Source organism: Phocoena sinus, chromosome 8 (assembly GCF_008692025.1).
Source record: "Phocoena sinus isolate mPhoSin1 chromosome 8, mPhoSin1.pri, whole genome shotgun sequence".
Taxonomy (NCBI): domain Eukaryota; kingdom Metazoa; phylum Chordata; class Mammalia; order Artiodactyla; family Phocoenidae; genus Phocoena; species Phocoena sinus.
The window spans coordinates 6,063,495-6,081,879 of record NC_045770.1 but is presented as its reverse complement, the minus strand read 5'-3'; positions in this window follow the sequence as shown (position 1 = coordinate 6,081,879).

The following is an 18,385-nucleotide window of genomic DNA, read 5'->3' as shown; positions in this document are numbered from 1 at the left end:
TAGGGCTACTAATTTTAAAGTCACATGTGGTTTTAGTTGTATGGGTCAAACCATGTATTTGTTTGTACATTTATTCACTCAACACACTTACTTATCATTCTACTATCTACTAAATACTATGGTAGACATCAGGAAAAATAACTAAGTCAAACTCTTTCCTCTTTCACTGGGGCTTTTAAACTTTTTGACCATGATCCACAGTAAGAAATATATTTTACATTGTGACTTAAATACAAATACCCATAGAACAGAGACAAAAATCCATGAAATAATACCTTAGTACCCCCTTGGTATTTTATCTTTTCTTTCTTGTTTTTGTCTTTTGTTCTCCTTTATATCTTCAGTCTTCTTTCATTAAAAAAAAAGTGCTCAACAGCTACAAAATAGATTTACTACCCAATAATGGGAAGTGACCTGCAGTTTGTACTGCTCTAGAGCCATCCTACTTCAGGTATAGTCTAAGGACAACAACCAGCATGACCATCATTTAGCAGCTCATTCGAATTGCAAAATTCCAACCTGCCCCATCTCCAGATATAAGGAATTAGAGTCTGCCTTTTAACAAGATCCCTAATTAATCCCTAAAATAATTCATGCACATTCAACAATATTCTAGGACTCATTCTAAGTGCAGAGGACTTTTTATCTCCTGGAAGAATTTTGAGAAGAGATATAAATCCTCACACATTTTTAAATTGAGATATGATAGCCCACATCATAAGTTGTAAATAGTTGCAAAGATATGATTTTTGTATTTTAACTATTGTTACTTTAAATGAATACATTTCCATATTTATCTGATGAAACTTAATGCAGTAGTGACTTGATATCCATGATCTTCCATTTATGAAAATATATAAACAAGCCCTTCTTTAATAGTCAAAATTTACATCCTTTCTTTTCATTCCTGAAATCGCATTTTCAATCATCTCCAAAGAATTTTACCCTAAATTAATAGCTTATACTTGAAAATCTCCTATTTATCATTGTATCAAAATTATTTGCTTTAAACATACTTGTGTGCAAAATAGTTCTCAAAATTTTCTTCTGGATCAAGTTGCATTGCAATTACTCAAGTAGAATTAATCTATTTCAAACTTTGATAAGTAATTATTAGACACACAAAGTTCTTTTTAGTAGAGTCAATTTATCTAGCAATAAGAGAGATGGGAATATAAGATATGAAGCATTGAGTAAAGGAATATTTAGCCAACAATAGCATTTCAAATTATGCCTTGCTTAGCTCAGGGTAATGTTCAGTAGTAAGACAGGGTTAAAGGTTTGTCTTTATTTTGTTAAGTGTGAGTGAGAAGAGCAATGACAAAAGGGACTGTGTTAAAGAAACAGCATAACTATAACTGAGTTCAGAGGACAATCAATTTTAGGAAAGATAACGTATGAAAGTTGAGAACGTGAAACTTGATTGGCTAAACAGTATTCATTTCCTTGTACCCTTTAGAAAGTCTTTGCTGATCCCAACTCTAAGGAAGCTCTAGTTTGAGAACCACTGTGCTGGAGAGTGAGTTGAACCCTCCCCAGATAACACTGGTGTATCTCACACAGCTAATTATAGTACACATGTGCAGAGCCATGGAATGCCCATTATGTGCTATGCAGCACAGAGAAATGAGCAATTAACTGTTTGGGGGGAAGTAAAGCTACCAGAGGGAGTGAACCTAATTCCTAAAGATGACAAAGAAACCAACAGATAAAATGCATCACATATAAATGCAAAATTAATGAAAGATATAAGGCTAGGGCAAGGTTGTAAAGGGACTTCAAGGTTGAACTCATGTTGGGTATTATTTTTAAAATGGAGGTAAACTGGTCAGGTTCTCTCCTGTGATTTAAAGTCAGGAGCTCCCAACCTGGGGTGAACAAACGCCTGGGAGCTAAAAAATGTTTCTAAGATATATGGGAATAGATACCAATACAAAAAAAAAAAAAAACTCAACTGTTTTCCGCATAAATGAACTGCTATTTTTCAAAATCAATGAAGATGCAGTTGTGGTACAAAAATAATTTGGAAGTGTTCCAACATTCATGCTAATTTGTGTATTTGGAAAAAGTTGTGAGGGGGGAGCTCTTCATACATGTTCTTAGTCAACAAACACTTACTGTGAGGTACAGTCCAAATCTTTTCTGGCTGGTATCAAACCTGTGTCCCCTGCATTGGGAGCATGTGGTCTTAACCACTGGGCCGTCAGGGAAGTCCCAACAGGTCTTTAAAGCAAAGCAAGAATAGATAATTTTTAAATGTACAAACAGTCAATGACAGTATCATATAGCCATGCTGCAATGCACACAGCTATTGGATAAGGATCAACAGTTGACTCATTCATGGAATAGGTGTCTTTGAGAGCCATGACAGAAGTGTAGCTCAATTCTGAAAGATATCCCAGCCCATTCTATAATAACCACTGAATAACTTGAACTTGAGTTCTACAATGAGGTAGAAAGATTCAGGCACTAGAAACAAAATAAATAAACAATCACTGAGTTATCATAATGGTAAATATGTTAGGTCACTTTTAATTAAAAGGGAAAGAAACCAATGCAAATTGATTTAGGTAAGAAAGGAAACAATTTGTTCATGCAACTAAAGGTATACGGGTAGATGAAACTCAGGAATAATTGGATCCAGATGTTAAAAACAGGAAAAAAATATGTCATTGGAATCTGCTCCTTTCCATCTCTTGGCTTTGTCTTCTCATTTATTAACTTCATTTTCAGACAGTTTCCTACGAATGATGACAAACATTCACCAGCAAATTTTCATGAAACGTTTATGCCCTTAGCTTTAACCAGATTGATAAAACTGTGAGAAGTCTTCTGGTGTCCCTGGGGATAAAGCTACTTCCTCAATGAAAAGTTTTCCCATTGATGACAATCCCAACGCATAAGAATGTTGCATATATTTCTAAAGGTGAAAAACGGTATCAGTTTCTTCGGAAAATTTTTCCACAGCAGCACTTAGAAGAGTCACCAACAAGTTTAATAAGAGCTCAAATTGCATTTGGAAGTTATTCAGAATTCTTAAAAATCCTCCAACTCTTTCTGTTTTCTTGCTATTTGCTCTAGCCATGCTTTTGCTTCCAGAGGCCCATAACTGCTGTCCACTCCATCACTTGCTTTGTGGCTTTGAGCACATTGCCTGAACAAATATGAATCTAAGTTTTTTCCATCAGTATGAAGATAATAATTGTCTCAATATAAAAGAGTTGTGAAAATTAAATTATTAAGTGAAATGATATTTGTAAATCTCCTTGCTTAGAGTCTGTCATGCAGTTATTTTATTCTTTTAGAAACTGGACTCACAGGTGCTATGATGGGCATTAATGGAGCAAAGGGCTGAACCCAGATTTCCTCTTACAGCACAAGTACAGCAGAAATAACTTCTAAATGCTGTCAGTAGGCAAGGTACTGGTGTTAACTCTGCAGCCAGCAATGTTTAAGACCTTACGTCATTCTCTTCAGTCCTTTGGATTTTAAGTTTACTCATTTAGAACAAATATGTGCTTGTACAAAAATTATTTCTTGAACGTCCATGTATGTAATATTTTCTATGTATTTAACGTACTATGTATATAATTCTTCAAATCAAGAATTTCAAATCTCTACATTAGTTAATAGACTTTTATTTTCAGAGACAGTAAACCCCAACTTAATTGGGATAAACAATAAGGAATTTATTACCTCACATAACAAGAAGACTGAATAAAGGGTGATCTTAGGGTTGATTTATTCAGTGGCTCTATGATATTTTCATGGGTCCAGATTCCTTCTGTCTTTCCACACTGTCATCCTTGGCAAGTGGATAAGATGGTTACAGAAACTCCAAACGATACATATTGTGCATTGCTGCTCAGAGAAAAAGAGGGACTCTTTCTTCTTGAACATTTTTGTAAGAAAAAGGCAAGCATTTTACAGAAGAATCAGAGCTAGTGTGACTAAACAATTTATCTTCCAAACAGAGGCTGTTATGTGAGTGAAAATGGAGCTATGACTGTCTTGGACTAATGGGTTTGCCATCTGTGTGGGAGTGGGACCGGGGTTTTCCTCCCCGCAGACACTTGGAGGGTAAATATCTGTACAAAGACTGGAATGGCTGCTGGAAGACAAATAACAGTGTCTGTTGCAGCTATTAGTGGTTGACTACCCATGCATCTCTCTTCAGCCTCATCTCTTTCTGATCTTTGATTCACATTTACATGCAAACAGCCTGCAGTTCCAAAACACATCACGCTGTTGCTTGCCTTTGTTCTTACTGTCCCCTTGCCTGGGATTATTGCCACCATCCAGTACCCACTAGCTCCTACCTGCTTAATGATTCTCCATCATTAAGGTAAAAGTACTCTAATCTCCCTCCCCAACCTATACTCTCTACCTCCTTCAGGGGGGATGCCTCTTCCCTGTGCTCCCACAGGACTTGATCTTTATGCCTCTACATTTTCCACTGTGTAGATTTGGCTTGAATGTTGATTTGTCTTTCTAAACTTAGAACTGAATAAATGAGGGCAGAGACTGTTTTATTCTTATTTATATCCTGGGTGCCTAGCACAGTCAAGCAACTGGAATAAGTTCAAGAAACACATATTAAATTAAGAAATGATTGAATAAACCTTAATCTGGACAGGTACTTTTCAGATACTTTTTACCATGAAGGGCCTGTGACTGAGAAAATAGAAATTGGATTTCCAGAGTCCTAACTCCTAGTGTCTATCCTCCCAATCCAAATAGAAAGTCCTCAGCTAAATAGTAATGTGAGCTAATGGGGTTTAGGAGAAAAGAGTAGGGCGGGCTGCTGGCAGCATCTGGGGTTGAGAGAGTCATTCCTATTATTGGGATATAAATAACAACTTTCCTCTTATAGCCATTAATTTATTTTGTCATTAAATTAATTAGAATTAAACAGGACTTTAAATCATTGCTTGTTCAAACAAGCAAAATCAAACAAAGTTCTCTACCACTTTCCTGCCCCCAAAGAGACAGAGGATAGAGAGGCTGCCTCCTGGATAAAGATACTTTAGATTTCCCTGAGACAAGGTTTGGTACCAGAGTACATTTTATAAAGAATGATGATTGGCTGTGCTTCCCTAAAGACAACGGGGCAAGAAGAAACTGCTAGTGGAGTGCATTTTAAATTATCACAGGTCTGGATCACACTGTAGTTTTGGGCATGCTATTTTTTAACAACTTTTCTCCTTGGTAAAATGAGGTAACAGATCCCATGTCATAAAGTTATTGTGAAATAATTTGCTATGTAATATAAGTGCCAAGAACTTATTAGGCTTCCAGTAAATTCTACTTAACTTCCTCCCCCTCCCTTAAACTGAGATTTAAATGTTACTTCAAATAAACATCGAGTCATGGATTCCCAAGAAAAAATTAATTCAGAATCTTACTCCCTGCAAACAAAAACACAAAGCAAAACCCCACAAAGTAGATGATTACATCATCAATTCTTTATTTACTTACTCATTCCATCTAACTTCATAGAAAAATCTTTCCTTGACTTCTATAAATTCTGTGCTCTTTCAGTTCACTCTATGCTTCTAACTCCAAATTCATCTACCACTTCTGCTCTTTTCCCTCACTACCTGAACTCCCTCTACTACCTAAACAATTCTCCCTGATTAAAGCAAAAAGTGATATGGTTATCTCTTCACCTTCCTTTTCATGCAGAGATCAATGAAGCAAAAAAAAAAAAGAAAAGAAAAAAATAGCTTATATTATAATATGCATTGTACATTTAGTTTTATTGCAAATTTCAGTCTGCTCTTTCTCAGAACAATGCATACCTTGGATAGAATTATTTTGCAATTTAAGCTTTTAGAAGGTGAGACTAGCTTTGAACTGTAGCCTCAAGGGTCTAAAAGAATTTTATGGGCTTGAAGACTATGTAGGACAATCTCTTGAGATTCTTTACAGCTCTGGAGCTCTGTGGATCTATAAGTCAATGGTATTCCCTAGCTTCAAGAAAGCACACGAGTTCTCTTAATGAGAACAGGGTCAGAAGGCTACACTTCTTATTGATGAATCCACAATTCAGTCCTACTAAGACTTCAACCGAGGTACCCTCATAGACTCTTTTTTTTTTTTCTTTTAGTGAGACAAGGAAAGTATTTATTAGGAGAAAAAGAAGTACAGTACGTGTGGATAGACACACAGGCAGGATCAGAGAGAGAGAGTTGCGACCTCGTGGCAGTTTGAATCACTTTTTTTTTAACATCTTTATTGGAGTATAATTGCTTTACAATGGTGTGTTAGTTTCTGCTTTATAACAAAGTGAATCAGTTATACATATACACATGTCCCCATATCTCTTCCCTCTTGCATCTCCCTCCCTCCCACCTTCCCTATCCCACCCCTCTAGGTGGTCACAAAGCACCGAGCTGATCTCCCTGTACTATGCGGCTGCTTCCCACTAGCTATCTACCTTACATTTGGTAGTGTATATATGTCCATGCCACTCTTTCATTTTGTCCCAGCTCACCCTTCCCCCTCCCCATATCCTCACATCCATTCTCTAGTAGGTCTGTGTCTTTATTCCTGTCTTGCCCCTAGGTTCTTCATGACCTTTTTTTTAGATTCCATATATATGTGTTAGCATACGGTATTTGTTTTTCTCTTTCTGACTTACTTCACTCTGTATGACAGACTCTAGGTCCATCCACCTCACTACAAATAACTCAATTTCATTTTTTTATGGCTGAGTAATATTCCATTGTATATATGTGCCACATCTGCTTTATCCATTCATCTGTTGATGGACACTTAGGTTGCTTCCATGTCCCAGCTATTGTAAATAGAGCTGCAATGAACATTTTGGTACATGACTCTTATGACAGCTCAGTTTTAGAGTGGATATGCAACAATTGGCCTAGACCCAGTCTTTTTAAAAGACAGTAATGGAGAAATGGACTGCCATAAAGAGTGCCTCAGATTTAGAGAAAGGTGAAGCAGAATAGCTTGTCTACTCTTGAGTCTGATGGTTAACTAGACAGTTCAATTTCAAGGGGTTGAGAATTAAACTGCTTAAGGTCTTAGATCTACCATCAAGATGTTCAACATTCATATTTAACCTTGAAGCAAAAACATGAGTAAATAGCACACATACTCTAATATGATTTTCTGGCCTGATGGATATTTAGCTGAATAAAATCAACCTGTAATTGAACAACTCTGAGTGATGTTGACAGAGGTGCTGAGTGCTTTTTCTTCTTGGCCTAACAGAATAAAAACTAAAAGCTGCATTCTTTTTTTTCCTTTAATTAAGATTACAGCATTATCAGGCTTTAGAAGACTGAACAGAATGCACAGATGAATTGCTATTTAATTAAGCTTTCCAAGAAATTTTGAAGCCAGCAGATTAAATATGGACTTTTAGTTTTTTGCAGTATTTTAAGGAATTTTTAATTGTTTTTCTCATGGTTGATAAACTTTAAAAAATGTAAAATCAATACAATGTAAGCTGAGAAAAAAAAATAGCCAATGGGTTTTTTGTTTTTCTTTACTTATTGCTAATGTCAAGAGGCCAGCATTGGGAGGTTTCTGTGGACACATCTCTATATGTGTTTGGAAGTTTTACCATGCCTTGCTTTATGACAGTTCTAGGGACTTCCTTGGTGAGCCAGTGGTTAAAACTCCGTGTTTCCTCTACAGGGCTTTGGGTTCGATCCCTGGTTGGGGAACTAAGATCCTACATGTCTCAGGGTGTGGCCAAAAAGAAAAAAGAAAAAAAATGACAGTTCTAACCATAATATGTTCTAAAATCTTACGGAAAAAAATCGCTTTTGTTAAAAGAGCTGAACTTAAATGTTCTTAGTCACTTACATAGCTGTAACCAGTATGTGAGTAAATTTAGGCCTAAAGAGCTTGAGGATAAAATAAGATAGCTTGTCCTTTAATAACCAAATTGAAATATTTTTGAATCTCCACCCGACTTAACTAGCAGTGATGTCAATCTTATATATAGGTCGCTCTCCAAACATATCCTAGAATCTCCAAAGATCTTCAATCTATCATTGAATGTGTGCTTGTCATCATTCGCAGATTACACACATTACTAACCTCCAGGGATCCAGAAGTCAGCCCTGTCTGTGAACAGTTGCAGGTGAGGGTTTTCTATTGCCTGACAGGGGGAATAGCTGTACTGAAAACTCTGCATTCCTACAGATATGGGATCCTGGTGGAGCTACTGACCCTAATGTTTTCCTCTCCATCTTGTCTCCTGCCACTAAGCTACCACCCTTCTGACACTTTTACCTCCCATTCATTTCTCAGGATAAAAACAGTCAGGGACTTCCCTGGTGGTTCGTGGTTAAGACTCTATTCTTTTCCACCACAGGGGTCATGGGTTTGATCTCTGGTCAGGGAACTAAGATCCCACATGCCATGCAGTGCAGCTGAAAAAAAAAAAAAGTCAATGGAATTTCACTGAAAAAACTACCTATGACCCAGTTTTATGGCTTTCCGATAACATGCACCGTCATTTTATTCAAGGCACAACTATCATGTCAGGACCTCAGAACCAGAAGGTTCCCAGTGTGGGTTTCATTCTGAACTCTCTCTGCAGTAACACTCCACTCCATCTCTCTAGGCTAGTAAATAAGCCATATAAGCCATATCTCAGTCCAGATTCTCTTCTCTTAAGGTACACTGCTATTTATTTGCTCTCATCCCTTCCTATAATCACATCTCAGTTGGATTTTTCAGACTTGTTTTTATTTATCAGACATATTTTCATGAAGGGAGAAGAAGAGAGTAGTGTTCCTATCTCTTTACCCTCAGAAGACTCAGAATTATTTAAATCAAGACATGCAGATATTTAGAAGGGTTGGGTTCTGCTTATTTCTAAGACTCAAATGCAAACAGAAATGTTGGAGTTCTAATTTTCCCCTGTGAATTACATATAACTTCCAGTCTCCTGCATGATTTAAATGATCACTTATAAATCATTACCATTTACTGTGTGCTTAAGTTGTATGAAAAACATTGCTGATTAATAGCGGTTTTCGAAATTATGATATCTCCATCCTCTAAGAGGTTAATGATTTTGTACAGTAGTTTTCAAATGAATTTTATGTTTTAAGTGTTTTTTCAAGCATTTGATTAAACTTTTGTTTTCCTTTTCTATCCAAATGATTTTTAAAACTATAATAAGTGTTTCCCTGGTGGCACAGTTGTTGAGAGTCTGCCTGCCGATGCAAGGGACACGGGTTCGTGCCCTGGTCCAGGAAGATCCCACATGCCGCGCAGCGGCTGGGCCCATGAGCCATGGCCACTGAGCCTGCGCGTCCGGAGCCTGTGGTCCGCAACAGAAGAGGCCACAACAGTGAGAGGCCCGTGTACCGCAAAAAACAAAAAAACAAACAAAAAAACTATAATAAAACAAACACATTCAAATGTGTTCTGTTCCGAGTTTTTACACACTGTTAGATATTAATTCAATAGCTTGTCCTGCCATATTAACTGGGCTGGGAGCAGACCTGGGAATCAAACTTTGAACTTTTTATGAATGTGTAATTGATTAGGAAAGCTGTGGCTTGGCAATGATCTTTTCAATTAGGGCTTCAAATGTCTGCTAAGGTAAATTTGTATAAGGAAGTATGATGTTACACCTCTTTAAATGTCAGGCAAGTCCAGCATCTCTAGATTCTTATGCTTAAGATACAATGGGTTACTTTATGATAATTTGGTATCCTAAAATTAGTTTTTATTATACATTTTTAGTGCTTGTTATCTTTTTTTGTTAACCTTCTGTAAAGTTAAGGTCTTGACGGTTTTGTGCTTACATATGTAGAAAAGTTTTCAGGAAAAAAAAGATCCAGAAATTTAAAATTTGGGTTTCATAATAATTGAAATAACCTGGAAAGTTTTGATGTTTTGGGTGAATATTTGACATATATGACCAAGGTATCTATTTCTTATTTTTTCTATGGTAGTAAGTAGCTCATAAGGTTACAAGATATCAAATACATTTTACCTAACAATGGTAATTTTAAATGGCTACATGATCCATTCATTGACACTCGTCATATGATGTCCATATGAATAATTTCTGACTTCCCCTAAGCTAGGAGGTCCTTCCATGTGCTCCCGTAAGTGCCCTCAAAATATATACAGGGCATCACAGAATATTATAGTGTTGAGTTTTGGCATCTGACTCTCCCCTGAGTTATGATGTCCTTGAATATAAGAATTGGGACTTTCATTCCATATCCTGTTTGCTTTATGGTTGTATAAATTAGAACATTATGGCTCAATTATAGATTGAGCAATATTGAATGTTATGTCAGAAGAAACAATACTGTAAGATACCAGGAAAGCTGTTTTCAAATCTATGACAGGATGTCTTAGGTTGGCCAAAATGTTTGTTTGTTTTTTTCTGTAGGATGGTTCTAGTAGCACTTAGTTGTCTTTAACTTCATTCGAGACAATTTTGTTAGATTGTATTGTGACAGCTGTCATATCAGCGTGCATTTAAAAAGGGACTTTTCAAAATTCGTGAATTTTTGTGTAGCCATTTTAATATTGAAAATGTGCCTTAAGTTTTTCCCTTTCATCACTTTAAATATATCTTGCCACTCCCTTCTGACATGTTGAGTTTGTGCTGAAATATCAGCTCTTAACCTTATGGGTATTCCTTGTATGCTATTTGTTGCTTTTCCCTTGTTCTTTTTAACATTTTTTCTTTGGGTTTAATTTTTGATAGTTTGATTAATATGTGTCATGGCATGTTTCTCCTTGGGTTTATCCTGTATGGGACTCTGTGCACTTCCTGGACTTGATTGACTATTTCCTCTCCCATGTTGGGAAACTTTCAACTATAATCTCTTCAAATATTTTCTTAGACTCTTTCTTTTCTTCTTCTTCTGGGACCCCTATAATTCGAATACTGGTGCAATTAATGTTGTCCCAGAGGTCTCTGAGACTGTCCTCCATTCTTTTCATACTTTTTTCTTTATTCTGCTCTGTGTCAGTTATTTCCAGCTTTCTATCTTCCAGCCCACTTATCCATTCTCCTGCCTCAGTTATTCTGCTATTGATTCCTTCTAGAGTATTTTTAATTTCAGTTATCGTGTTGTTCATTCCTGTTTGTTTGCTCTTTGGTTCTTCTAGGTCCTTGTTAAATGTTTCTTGTATTTTCTGTATTCTAATTCCGAGATTTTGGATCATCTTTACTATCATTACTCTGAATTCTTTTTCAGGTAGTTTGCCTATTTCCTCATCATTTATTTGACCTTGTAGTTTTTATCTTGCTCCCTTGCCTGTAAGATATTTCTCTGTCTCCTCATTTTGTCTAATTTACAGTATTTGAGGTCTCTTTTCTCTAGGCTGCAGGGTCGTAGTTCCTCTTGCTTCTGTTCCCTGCCTTTGGTGGTGGGGTTGGTCCAGTGGCTTGTGTACACTTCCTGATGGGAGGGACTGGTGCCTATGTTCTGGTGGGTGGAGCTGAATCTTGTCATTCTGATGAGCAGGGCCATGTCAGGTGGTGTGTTTTACGGTGTCTGTGAGCTTAGTATGACTTTAGGTAGTCTGTGTGTTTTGGGGTGGATTTGTGTTCCTATCTTTGTTTTTTGGTTTGAGGCGTCCAGCACTGGGAGCTACTGTCAGTTGGGTGGAGCCGGATCTTGGATTCAGATAGAGGCCTTCATGTGAGCACTAGGTGATTAATCTTCCCTGTCGCCAGGAATTCTCTAGTAGTCCAGCATTCTGGACTTGGTGTTCCCACCAGTGCTCCTTGGTGCTCTGGGGCACTCCCACCCCAGTGCCTCAGGCCCAACTTCTCATTGAAGGACCAAGACCCCATAAGTTGCTCGTACCAGCAATAAAGGTGATTTAAAAAAAAAAGACTAACAAAACCCCAGACAGATGGTAAAATCAAACAAACAGAAACAGGAACAAGGAAACATGCACACACACAAAAAAAACCCAAAACAGAATCAAATAAATCAAAAAGCAAGAGAACAACCAGACAAACAAAAGAAACCATGAATGAAATCAAACAATTAAGAAGAAAGCTGACCAAACCAAAAAATAAAACCAAAGCAGATTGTCAACTGAAGAATGAAGCAAAGAAAACAAACTGACAAAAATGCTAAAAAAAGATAAATAGAAAGGGGAAGGAAGACAGAACAACAGAAAGGCAATGTAGAAACAGAAATATAAAAAATAAATAAGAAAGTAGGAAATATAGTCAAGAAAAAAAGACAAACAAAACCCCATAGAAATGGTAAAAACAAAATCAATCAAACAGAAACAGAGACAAGGAAACATACACACGTAAAAGAAACAAAAACAGAGCCAAATAAAACAGAAAGCAAGAGAACAGCCAGACAAATAGAAGAATTCAAAAACAAAATCAAACAATTAGGATTAAAACTAACAGAAATACGTAACCTAAAGACAAAACCAAAGCGGTGTGCCAACTGAAGCGTAAAGCAAGAAGCAGAACAAACTGATAAAAGTGATTAAAATAATAATAAAATAAAAGGGAAAAAAACCAAGACAACAGAAAAGCAAAGTAGAAATAGAAATACATAAAAAAGAAATGAAAGGAAAATAAAGAAAAAGAAGAAGAAAAAGTAAGGGAAAAGAATATAGAACCACAGAAAAGCAAAGTAAAAACAGAAATGCATAAAAAAATATGTTATAAAACACGGAGATCCCAAGAGATTAAAAAAAAAAATCTAAAACACCACCACCAAACAAACAAGAAAAAGGAACCAAACAACAAAAAAGCTAAAACCAACAACAGAATGAATCAGAACATAATTAATACTCATATTAATAGAAATTATTATAGAAATTAATAGTCATAATTATGTTCCCCTGGGGTCTCTGCTGTAAGTGTCCTTACGCACGCCATGAGCCACAGCCCACCTCCATCTCCCCAGGAGGCCCTCCCCTGCCTCTGGGCTGGTCTCTGGACCTGCTGTGGGCCCTGGGGACCACTCAGACTCTGATCTGGCCCATTTCCTGCATGTTCTTGCCCCCATAGTCCACAGCTGCCAGAGCTAGACTGTTTCCATTTGTGGGAACACTCATGGTATAATCAGATATTCCATAGAATTAGGGTCTACCTAGCTGATTGTGAGGATTTAATCTGCAGTTTGTAGAGCTCATGGAAAGATTTTCTATCTTCTTCCTTAGTCACCCTGTCCCTGGGGTTCAGCTATGGGTTTATCCCCACCTCTGTGCATGGTCCACCCATAGAAGTCTGGTCTTGCGTCTGCCTTGGAGCTCTTGGGTCTGCCCCAGTGAGGACCAGGTGCAGAGGTGGTCTGCTTGGATCCTGGGAACCCCAGTGGTGCCAAATGGGCAGGGAAATGGGCAGCCACAGGTTTAAGAGATATGGCCCTAGTGAGGGTCTTTTCTGGTGCCTGGCATAAGGCGTGTGAAGGCCAGCCCTGGCCCAGCTTTTTCGGGTGCCCAGGAGCAGGCGTGAAAGGACCACCTCTGACTGAGGGAGTTTTTTTTATTGCTCAGCAGCCAGCGTGCAATAGCCAGCCCAGAGCAGGCTTCTTTTATTGTCGCTGGCAGGCGCTGGCATGTGGGGAGAGAGAGGTTACAATAGCGGCTCCGCCCCCTGCGTGTGACTCGGTAATAGCACCCTGCTTCCGTGGCAGTCCAGTCTTTCTCTGTACGTATTCCCTGCTGTGGATTTCTTCCCTTTCATCCCCTCAGTTCATCTCCCCACAGCCAACAGTAGTCCTCTCTCTGGGCCTGTTCTCCAATCCTCACAAACAAGCTCCCAGCCCCCTTGCACACTTGTGAACAGACATCCCAGTCTGGGGCACATAGGGCCGCAGTACAGACAATCTGTGTATTTCTCGCTCTGTCCTGTCTGCCACAGATTAGCCGCTTCACCCTCTTCCAACAGCCTCAAATGCTTCCCTTCTGTCCCAATTGATTTCCTCATCAGAGAGGGGGTTTCCCCAAATTTGGGAATCTCTCCTTTGCTTCAGCTCCCCCTCTCCAGGGTGCAGGTCCCATCTCGCTTCCTCTCCTCCTCCTTCTCCCTTCTTGTTTTCCATCCTACCCAGCTATGCAGGGATCTTTATAGTACTTTCTGGTGTCCAAGGTCTTCTCCTAGTTTTCAGCTGGTGTTCTGTGAGATTTGTTGCATCTATAGATGTATTCCTGATGCATCCATGAAGAGAAATGAACTCCACATCTACCTACTCCTGCACCATCTTCTGTATGTTATTCTATGCTAAGAATATATCATGAGTTATTCATTCTGTAGTCAATGTACATGGTGTTTCCAGTTAGGCCTTTCTTGAGCAGTATCTTTGTAAACAATTTTGTCTATATTTTTAGAATATGTGTATGCATTTCTCTTTTGGTGTATATTTGAGAGTAGAATTGCTGAATCATAGGGTGTATCTAAATGCAGTTTTAATACACATTACAAAATATTTTCTAAAATTTCCAACTTATACTTCTACCACCAGCAGTGTGGGACTGTTCCTATAGCTAAAAATATTTGCCTAAATTTGTTATCACCAACTTTTTCCTTTCTGTTTTAGATAGTCTGGTGGGTAAGGTATCTCCTTAAAGTCTTTTGATGTTAAGCATTTTTTCAAATAGGCCATTTATGTTTCTCATTGGTAAGGTGTCTGTTCATACTTTTGCCTAGTTTATTTTTAATGTGGTTTTCTATCTTTTAAAAAACTATTTCTTAAAGATTTATATATTGATTTTGTATTTTGATATTGTAATTCCAGTAGCCATGCTATAATCACTCATTATTTCTAATGACTTATTTATAGATGTTTTGAAATTTTTTACACACATAATCATATTGCCTATGAATAATAACAAGTGTTTCTTCCTTCCCAATGTTTATATCATTTTTTTGTTTGTTTGTTTATTTCATTTTTTTACCTTAGTGCACTGGCTAGGGCTCTTGTACAACCTAACAAATAATGATAGCCAGAATTCTTGAATGTTTTTCAGATTAAGGGCAGAGGGGACTTTAAATGATTTACTACTATATATAATGTTTGCTTATTTTGTTTTCCAGATACAGTTTATCAGATTATGGAAATTTGCTAAGAGTTTTTGTGTGTTTGTTTTCTTTGTTGGCTGATTAGTTTTAATGAGAAAAAGAATTTTTAAATTAATAGACTTTATATTTAGAAAATGTTATATTTACATAAAAATTGGGTACATACTACAGAGGTCCTATCACACACACACACTCACACTTTCCTATTACTAACATCTTGCATTATGTAGATACGTCAATTACAATTAATGAAACAATATTAATGTATTATTATTAACAAAAAGCCCTATTTTATATTACTGTTTGCTCTTTGGGAAGTAAGGTTCTATAGGTTTTGACAAGTGCATTCACTATTACAATATCATACAGAATAGTTCACCATCTGAAAAATCCCCTGTGCTTTATCTACTTACCTCTCCTCCACCTGAATACTTGGCAACAACTGACAATTTTTCCTTGTATTTAAAGTGAATTTCTAGAAAACAACATATAATTAGTCTTGCTACTTTTATTCACTCTGTCTTTGTTTCTTCATTGGTATATTTAGACCATTTACATTTAAAGTGATTATTGATATAGTTGAGTAAATACCTGCCACATTTCCTACTATTTTCTATTTGTTGCACTTATTCTTCATTTCTTTTTTAACTTCTCTTTTTCTGACTTGTCTTGTTTTATTTTTACATTTTATATTTCCTCTCCTCTCTTAGCATATTAATTGCACTATTTTTAAAATTTAAATCTAAGTTTCCTTAGAGTTTGCAATATATATTAACTACTAATCAAAGTCCATTTTCTAATAACACTGTACTACTTCATGTGCAGTGCCAGTACCTTGTAAGAGAGTATTCCCATTCTTCCTTCTCATCTCTTATTACATTGTCGTCATTCATTTAACTTAGCTACATGCTATAATCACCTGATACATTCTTGTTATTATTAACTTGATACATTATTATATCAATAATAATAAGTAAAATGGAAGATTTTCTTTTAACTTTATTTTTCTCTAATGCACTCACTCACTCTTTCTTTCATTCTGCAAATCCAAATTCTTTTCCTATATTCACCCATTCACTTTTGAAGGAAATTTTCACTCTAGACAGAGTTCTAGGTTGGTAGGGATTTTTTTTAATACTTTAAAATTTTCACTCTACATACTTCTTTTAGTATGGTTTCTGAAAAGAAGGCCAATGAAAATTTGACCTTCCTTCCTGTAAAGGTAGGATATCCCTCCACCCTGACGTCTTTGAAAATTTTTCTCTGTCTTTGGCTCTTACAATCTTAATATGATATGTCTATGTGTACACTTTTTGATATTTATCCTGCTTGGTGCTTTCTGAGTTTCCTGCACCCATGGTTTGGTATCTGTCATTAATTTTAGACAATTTTCAGCCATTATAACGTCAAATATTTATTCTGATCAATTCTCTCTTTCTTCTCCTTTTGGTGTTCCCATTACACATATATGACATCTTTTTAATTGCCCCATAATCCTTGGATATTACCTTTTGCTTGTTTGTTTGTTTTCCATCTTTGTTTTCTAGTTTGGGAAATTTCTGTTAACATACCTTCAAGCTCCCTAATTATTTCCTTGGCCAGTCTTCATGAGTCTATCAAAGGCATTTGTCATTTCTGTTACAGTGTTTTTGATTTCTAGCATTTCATTTAGATACTTTTTTAGAGTTTCCATCATTCCTACATTACTCATCTGTTCTTGCATATTGCTCCATTTGCCATTAGAGTAATTAGATTATTAATCATACTTATTTTAAGTTTTCTATCTGATAATTCCAACCTCTTGTATTTTATGTGTCTGGTTCTGATGTTTGCTTATTCTCTTGAGATTACTTTTTTCTTGCCTTTTCCATTCCTTGTAATTTTTTGTAGCAAGATGGACATAATCTATCAAGTAATAGGAAGTAAGGTATTTAGAATTTTAGTGTGAGATGTCATATTAATTTGGCTAGGAATTGGACTGTGTTTAATGTTTCCTGGAGCTTTAGGTACTAGAGGCTTCAATTTTCTCCAGTTTCCTTTTAATCCTGTCCTGTTGACTTTGAGATGCCTTAATAACTCCTTAAATAGAGTTATGTGTTTCATCTCTCTGAGTTATAATCTTTTCTTATATGCTGGGGCCCTGTTATGTGTTGCTAAGGTGTTGGAGAGGGGAAGTGTTCTATGCTGCTATGATTAAATCTCAATTTTTTAATTAGGTCTGGTTCCCTGGTCTGTGATCTTCAGAAGTTTTTCTTGGACTTTTTTTTTTTGTTTTTTCCTCTCCTTTTGTGAGAATGGAAGGATAAAGGAGACAGGAGTTTTCTAACTGTATTTTCACCAGGTCAAATGAATCTTTGGTAAAGTCATTTGTCTTAGTCCTCTGAGAATGCTCTAGGCATATTCCAAAATGGTTACTTTTCCCTTATCCTACTTGAAACATGAGGGGAATTTTTCTTTGATCAAACTTAACTGTGTTTGGCTGCAAAATTCTAGTCCTTTGTCACAGTGACTCTTAAAGAGATAGAGCTACATATACAGTTACCCAGTGGGTAATGGGAAGGGTGCATAATAGCAGGAGTTAAAGTAAACACCTGGCAAGTATTTGATGTACGTGGTAATGTTTAATCAAATAATCAGTTCTATAAAATTTATCGGTACTGTAAAACTCATCTTACAGATGAGAAAATTGATGCTCTGAGAGGAAAATTGTAACTTAAATGCAATACTTTTCTAAGCAACATACTGAAAAAAACCCTGTAATTTTCTATATTTACAAATTCTCTGTTATATAGAGTCTTCCAGATACTGTTTTCTAAGAAGGATTATATCTTCTTGCATAAAGCATAACTCTTTAGGAAAAATACTAAATATAAATTTTACATAGCACCTTAAAGTGTTGTTTTAGAACAGATCCTCTATCTGAGGATGTTTTATATTCAGGCATACCAACTGATGGGAATACACTTGATTGAAATAATGGTTCTTGCAGGCCTCATAGAACATTTCACATATTGAAAACCTAATTAGGACAGTTAAATTATAAGAGCTCCATAGAGGCATCTTCAATTCTAAGAAAATGGCAACCACAATACTAAAGATGAGTAGCCACTCAGTCAGACAACTTTGCTTGTATATCCACAATTCATGAAGACTTTTGTTTTCTTTATTTTTCATTTTCTGACTTTTAAAATGTTTTTTTAAGGGTGGACTGAATTTCCACTCATTGAGGTCCTGAATTCTTTACTTTACTACATAGATGTAAAAGAGATACCAAGATCAATTTCTGGAGCAGTGAGGAATTTTGTTTTCCAGTGATGAGTTGTTTTCCCTCTGAAACAATGGCAATATAGGCAAAACAACTAAAAT